This window comes from Arachis ipaensis, chromosome B10 (genome assembly GCF_000816755.2).
Source record: "Arachis ipaensis cultivar K30076 chromosome B10, Araip1.1, whole genome shotgun sequence".
Classification (NCBI taxonomy): Eukaryota; Viridiplantae; Streptophyta; class Magnoliopsida; order Fabales; family Fabaceae; genus Arachis; species Arachis ipaensis.
The window spans coordinates 29998129-30005683 of NC_029794.2; the positions used below are offsets into that span (position 1 = coordinate 29998129).

Below are 7555 nucleotides of genomic sequence, written 5' to 3' on the forward strand. Positions count from 1 at the left end.
AAAACATGCCAATTTCAGCCTTTTCTTTGAAATCAATCAAAATATACCAAAATCAACATCAAGCCTCCTCAACTCGCACGTTGACACTTTCTCAAACTCAAACACATTTACATATCATATACTCTTTCTCATGCCAAATTTCAACAACACTATTTCCAATCAACCATCATTATACATAATCAATATCGTACTCACTATCACGTGGCTTCACCCACAAATCAACCTTAATCATTCCTCAAGCATATATCCAATTTTGAGCCAAAACCTTTAAGATTAGCGCTCTAAATTGCACTTTAAATATTTCTACCTTCCCTAATTATAGTTCCTCATTTATTAATATTATTTACCCATAATCAATTTCCTCAGCTGTAGTACCAGACAGATCTCAGCCGGTACTGCCGGTCAAAATTCCACTGCGCGCTTTTACGCAGAAAACTATGTTTTCTGACTCGGAAAAATTCACTGAATCCAAATATCATATTTGAATTATCAAATTCCAATTGCCAAATCTTCCAACCATATTCGCTCTTATTTAACTTATTATTTAATTAATTTCGGTTAGACCGGGTATTACATGTAATATGTGAAATGAAGCAATTAGATATGTTGGGAGTTTAATTGGAAGCTTGGAGTGAGTTCTAGTTGCTGGATTTTTTTGGTGGTTGACGCTTATAACTTTGCCTTGTGGGTTATCTTGTATAAATACGCAGAAATCGGCTAAGGTATGGTTTAGGTTTCACGTGTTTAATATATAAGGTTTTGTAAAAATTTAGGCTAAAAAACTATAAGATAAGTTAAAATGATTAATTGTGTTAAATGATTAGTCTTTATGGTATTGATGGATAAATTGATGTGAACATGTGTTGAGTAATTGATAATGTGGGTTAAATATATATATATATATGCTAGTATAATGATGATGGATAAAGGATTTATGATTATGATAATGTAATAATATGGTTGAGATTGAGTGGTGTTTATTTAGATTTGTTGGTATTGACATAGTGGCATGAAGGAATATACACATGTGTATATATTTGAAAAACTAAGACACCTAATCTAATATCACATTTAATCATCATCACCCAGCTTCCTTTGGTTCCATTTTTTACTTTCACTAACGGTGAGAGTGAGAGACCGAAGCTGCATGAAGAAAATCATAAACCCCACCGAACTTCTAGCTTTAATTTCTTGAGATCTGTAGCTCCAATAAAAAATTTAATCTGATAAAAGTGTTCGTATCTTTTTTTTCTACATGTTGGCATCACTTTTGTTCGGTGAAAGTTGACGATGACGTAGCTCTTCTTTTCTTTAAATTCGGCCAATTAGAGTTCTAGGAGGCACAGACAATTTCTGACGTTTTCTTTTTTGGCAGCTCGATCAGAAAGCTTTTCCAAAGCTTCCAATATTTTGATTTCGTACGGAGGTAGGGTTTGGTAACTTTATAATAATTAAATGTGAGTTTGATAAGTGAATGTTAATTTGATTGATTATTGCTTGAATTTGAATGAATTTATGTTGAATTATTATTGAATTATTATTGTTTGCTTGAGATTTTGATTCAGTTATGTATGGACAACTAGCTGGGGTGTTTTGATTATTTTGGGAGTAAAAATGGAATTTTCAAAAGTTTTAAGAATTATATTAACTGATTTTGAATTATTAAAGACATGATTTTTGCTGCTGGAGTCGGTTTGATTTTGAAAGCGGTTGGATTGTTAATTATTTTAAAGGTTTTGGAGAATGTCATAAAGATGTGGTTTTAGTTTTAAAAGAAAAAGAGAAGATAAATCAACACGTGTGGTTATCAGAATGATTGAAAGGTCACGAGAGGGTGACAAAAAGTATATAGTTATGGTGCTGATGTGAAAATGTTAAGCCGTGGGCTTTGTTTGTGAATGACTGTACGGGGATGCCCGTGTGTATGGAATGGCTTCCAGGAGAAAGGGGCACATACTTCAGCTGGAGAATCAGCGCCTACAAGTACTTGCAGAGGTCATGTTCTGCATACTTCAGCTGGAGAATCAGCACCTGCAAGAAGTAGAAACTTGCAGGGGTTATGCCGCTGCAATGCCTTATCTGACTTGCGAGTCGGATTGCATCGGGTGTGGGTCGAAACCGACAAATGAGCTCATTACCTGTGATAGGAATAGACATGCATCATACTTGTTTGCGCATATTTGTTTGTGAGTGTGTTTTCTATGATTGTGGGTGTGCTAAATGGATGTTTGAATTATGTGTTCTATAATTGTTAATTGAATTATGCCTTATTGACTGTTATTGCTGACTAAGTATATATAAAATGAACTTAACTTCTAACCTCGACCCTACTAAGAACTCCCCAATTCTTACCCCCTATTTCCACCCTTTTCAGCTACAGGTGCGAAGGATTAGTGCGGAATTATAAGAACATAGAAGATTCTGTTTACAAGTTGAGTTGTTAGATTTTATTTTACCCTCGTCATTTACTGTTTTGGTTTTTAGAAGGATGGAAATTGTATTTTAGGATCTTTGAGTAAGTCTATGTATATAATGCTACGTGGATATATATAATTTTGTGATTAAATGATTTAAAGTATCGACTCTTCATTTTTTTAGTGAAAGTTTCGTTTTGTATTCGTGAAGGTTCAATATTAAATAAAAATAGTATAAAATAAAAAAGTTTAGAGGTAAGTAACGCTTGAGCTATTAGTACGATCATGAGATGTTAAAAGTTACGGTGTTACACTATTTTTCTTTTTAACATTGAACTTTATAATTAGTATTTTTTTTCTTTTGCCCCCAACAAAATTACAAATAAAATATGTGGCTTTCTTTTTCCATTTCATCTCACAAGTCAAATATAGCTCTCCCATCCATCTTTTTTTTTTGTTGGTGGATTGGACAACTCCCAATTTTAGGTACCCCAATGGATTGGACAACTCCCAATCCTAGGTACACAACACACCCATACACTCCTCACACATTTTGTCACATTTTTCCTCAATTGCATTCTCTAGGGTTTGAACCCTAGACCTTTGAGGTGGGGAGGAGGAGAAATGCCATTAGAGCCAAGGCTCATTGGCGCTCTCCCATCCATCTTACTTTGTAAGCTTTTGTTTTTCTTTCTTTTTGTCTTTGGAGTTTTGACCTGAATTGATGGAGCCCAAGTAGTCCATGGGGCTTTTCTTAATGGAGGAGATAAATGAGTGGTGCGGAAGACTTTCATTTTCAGAAATACTCTCATCCCTTGTGGTTGGAATTGAAAAGGATCTTAGGAAAAGGGAGGCTCCTTCCCTTTGGCCTTTAGTAATGAAGTTGATTAATTGATTTCTTGAATACATGAATGAAGATTTAGTTAATTAGTTTTCTCTTCTTTCTCAAAATGTTGGTAATGGTCATGTCTTTGAATAACTCATCCGCATATCGAAAAATGATGGTCAATAACTGGTCATGCATAATTTTTTCATGGGAGGGTTAATAATATACTTAGTGAAAAATTCAGTTACTTGTTAATTTTACTAATTAAATATGCTACAATACCTGGAATGATTTCCATAAAACTGAACTAAAATTTTTTCATCACTAACAGCCTTAGATAATGCATATTTTTCTTCTATGATATGGGAAAGTAAGTTTTAAATTGATAAAATGTAAATAATTATAGATATATACATGATCAATGCAATATAACAAGACAAATTTTCACCAATGGTTCCAAAATTTTTCTCTATCAAAGCAACCAAGGAATTAGATTTTCTCATCTCTATATTAAATAGAACAAGTCAACTAAATACCATGTTGATGTAAAAAATTAAAATGAAGCAGTTTTCAAAAAAATGTAAAATAAAATGAAGCAAAGATACATTTGGAAGGTTAATGGAAAAAAGTGAAAAACATGAACTAACCAAAGATAAATTGATCAAGGCTTTTGTTTGACATGAATTCATATATGAGAAGCTTTTCATCCCCCTTTAAGCCACACCCCAATAGCCTCACTAGATTCTTGTGCTGAAACTTGGCAATTGAGTATGACCTCATTTTTTAATTCTTCTATGCCTTGCTAAGACTTTCTTGATAACCTTTTAACTGCAACTTCACTGCCATTTGGTAGAACATCGTATAATATGGATACCAAAATTACAACATTCTACAGAGGCTAAAACGAGTCACCTTGTACACTGCACTAAATCCTCCTTGTCCTAGTTTATTTGTATCAGAGAAGTCATGAGTGGCATCCTTAATGGTTGCTAAGTTCATGAGCAACAGTTCATCAGAGCTAATCATGTCACCTTCCTGTGTAACTGCTACGCTCTTGGAGCTTGTCAACTATTGTAGTAGCGTCCTTTCGATCTTTTGTTCATCTATAAGGAAAAGAGAGCTTAGGCTTGCAATTCTTTGTTTTGCAATGATTAATGAATTTCAGTTACATAAGTTTCACCTTTCTCTGTGTCCCTTTTTCAGAGCAGGCAAGCAGTACACAGCAAAATAGTAACTGCTAATACTAAGAGTGAAAGAGGAGCATTTTTTCTGATGAATGATTGAAGAACATGTATGATTCAAACCTCACATTGCAAGTCTGACTAAGAATGATACAGCCTTCTCGGAAGGAGTAGCATTGAGTAAGTTCTGTTAAGGCAGAACTCAAGCAAGTGGCGCAGTCTGCTTGAGAGATATCCTTGGTACACTAGACTAGTCCATAAAGCTTCTTGTTCATGATACCATCAGAACCAGAATATTGAATCTCCCCTGCTACAAACATGTTGTTGGCAGGAACAAAAGCTGCTTCTTGTGAGAGGTTGTTCATCATATATGCCAAGACTTGATCAAATTCGGAAGGGTGAGAGATATTCTTCTCCTTAAGATTATGGTTGGGATACTTTTTGGTGTAAGTCATACTCGCGAAGAACATCTGAAAAGAGTAGCGTACTTGGCAAAGCTCATTCCATATGATTGCATCTTCACTGTTACACATCTTTGTTAAATCTTGGCTTGCTTTCTGAATGAATTCTTTGTAGACTGTGGAGTTGGTGATGTCTCCTCTGCACAGTGCTTGTCCGTACACCTTGTCTTGCCCATATCCCATGGATGTGTTGTAGAAGTCATTCTTGGAAGCCGTGTTGGAGGGCGGCAACCCCAAAAAAAGCTTTAGGTTATTGTCAAATGTGATGTTGCTACTATATAATGGGAATTCAGTTGGACAATATGTGTCAACAGGGTCTGTGCTGCTTCCAACACATGATAATAACATACAAATGGCAAACATATACATAACTAAAGGTGTGTCCTTGTCCTTATCCATGATCACCTTTTCAGCTAAAGGACCAAAAAGTAAGTTAACCTATTAAATACAAGTAGGAAGCACTAGAAATCTAGAATAGGCATAACTCACTTGATATTAGATCATCAGACCATGTCTCAACACTTAGTATAACGTGAAATACATAAAATACTAAAAACAAAATAGTTAATTGTTATGATTTGGAATATTTCTATAAGGTCAATATAAAAAATCAGGTTCAAGAATATGAGAAGTCTTAATGAATTAGTTTGATGATTAAATATTCTCTCATATTCTAAAAAAGATGTTACAAAGAGAATATTAACTCCTCATCACTCATTATAATACCTAATAACTCAATTTTATGAGATTAATTATTATACTATAACCATCATTCTACTATTAACATTGAAATAAATATAACTAGATAATAATATAAAATAAAATCAAAATTCATTTTATAATGGTTAAATTTGTATAAAAACTAAAACAAAAATATTGGACGTGGATACTTCAAAATGTTCATAAATTTTATTTGTATTCCGTAGCAATAGCCATGAATTTCAAACATACTAAAGCATCCTATGGTGGAAAGTTTGCATAAAAACCATTCGTAGAAGATGAACCATGGCCATTAAGATGAGGATGATGAATGTTTTCTGCATTTTTTTTATGAAAATCATAACTCTGATTAGGTTGATATTGCTGATTATTCTGCATTATTGGCTCTATTAACATGAAGCTACCAACTGGTGAGTGTAACTCAACAAAATTATTATTATCATTATATAAGCTAGGAGTGTCCCGAAAAGATTATTGTCACTGCCAATCAAGATCCTCAAACACGTTGGTATTTTGCTGTTCAGTATTATTTGAGGTGCTGAAAATATGCAATGGGATTTAAAGCTGATAATGAGGTGCAGAATACGATTTTCAATAACACTATCAGAATAAGTAGAAACAATAGAGATCCTTGTGTTGGGACATGCATAACTTGATTTGACAGGATAATTGGCAAATTGATATTATTCACATTACTGTTGTAAATTCATGAATAATAATTCTCCTCCTCTTCCTTTATATTCATATCCACATATGATGAATTATAACAAAGTTGCACCTATATACATTTTATTCCAAGGACAATAAAAGAGCAACAAAATTAGTAGTATAACCACTACCTAATATAATGAAATATAGATAGGTATATAGGTTAATATACAAATAGGTACTAGATAGTTTAGGAAAAAAATATTCTTAAAACCCTAATAGCAATATAGCAAAAATACTAGTTACGTACCAAACTACCATAATTTTAGATTCGTAATACATCTATTATGAATATACGATTCTTAAAACCCTAATAATAATAATATATTTTGTTTTATTTTTTTGAATAAATACAGAAATTAATATTTTTTTATCAATATTAATAATATCTTGGATAACACTTTATTTTAGTATAGGATTTAAGATTTAAACCTCATCATTTAGGATTAAAAATTTAATATCTAAGATTTAAGTTTGGTGAAATAGAATTTGTTTTTTTAGAATAAAATAAAAAAATATTTTCACAGAAAAATTATTTTGGATTATATCCCGGAATTGAATTTTTTTGGGTGGGGATAAGTTCACCATCTCCTTGGCAAACTTCAAATACTTCAGCTTCACAACTGTTTTGTTCTTAGTGTTGGAGAGTACTATACTTACTACACCATTCTTCCTTGCATGCATGTGTCACACAACAAACTTGCCCCACTAAAAATAATTGGATTTCGAGATATAATTCCAGAATAATTTTTCTATGAAAATTATTTTTTTATTTTATTCCAGAAAAAATCCTGGTGAAATATTAGCCAGTGATAACTTAATCTTCATTTGTTTTTTTTTTCTGATGACTATGACCAACCGAGTTGATTAGCAGTACAAACCTAAGTAAAGAAATCCCCGTAGTCGACAACTGGATGATGAGATTGAGAAGATGATCCATTATCCATTCTTTTCGGCTCGTTCTTGCTGTTGTTGTTCTCATTAACTGGTTCTTGTTCCTTTGGGACAAGAGTGCAACCATTATTCTCATTAGAAGGTTTTTGTACCTCTAGGATAAGAGAGGAGTCTTTGGTTCCATACTCATTTTTGCAACTTAGACAATAACATAGAGGAGAGCAACCAACTCCAAAACTGAAGCAACCATAATAGTTATTCTTGCACTTTAACTTACTGCAGTTGCAACCTTTTCTGTATCTGGCCACGTTGTCAACAACAATCTTGGGTTTAAAGGTGTGTGGATCAAGC

General features: G+C 33.1%; 1 pseudogene; it reads right to left on the reverse strand.

Moving 5' to 3' along the window:
- On the reverse strand, positions 3883 to 5281 carry LOC107620469 (annotated as a pseudogene).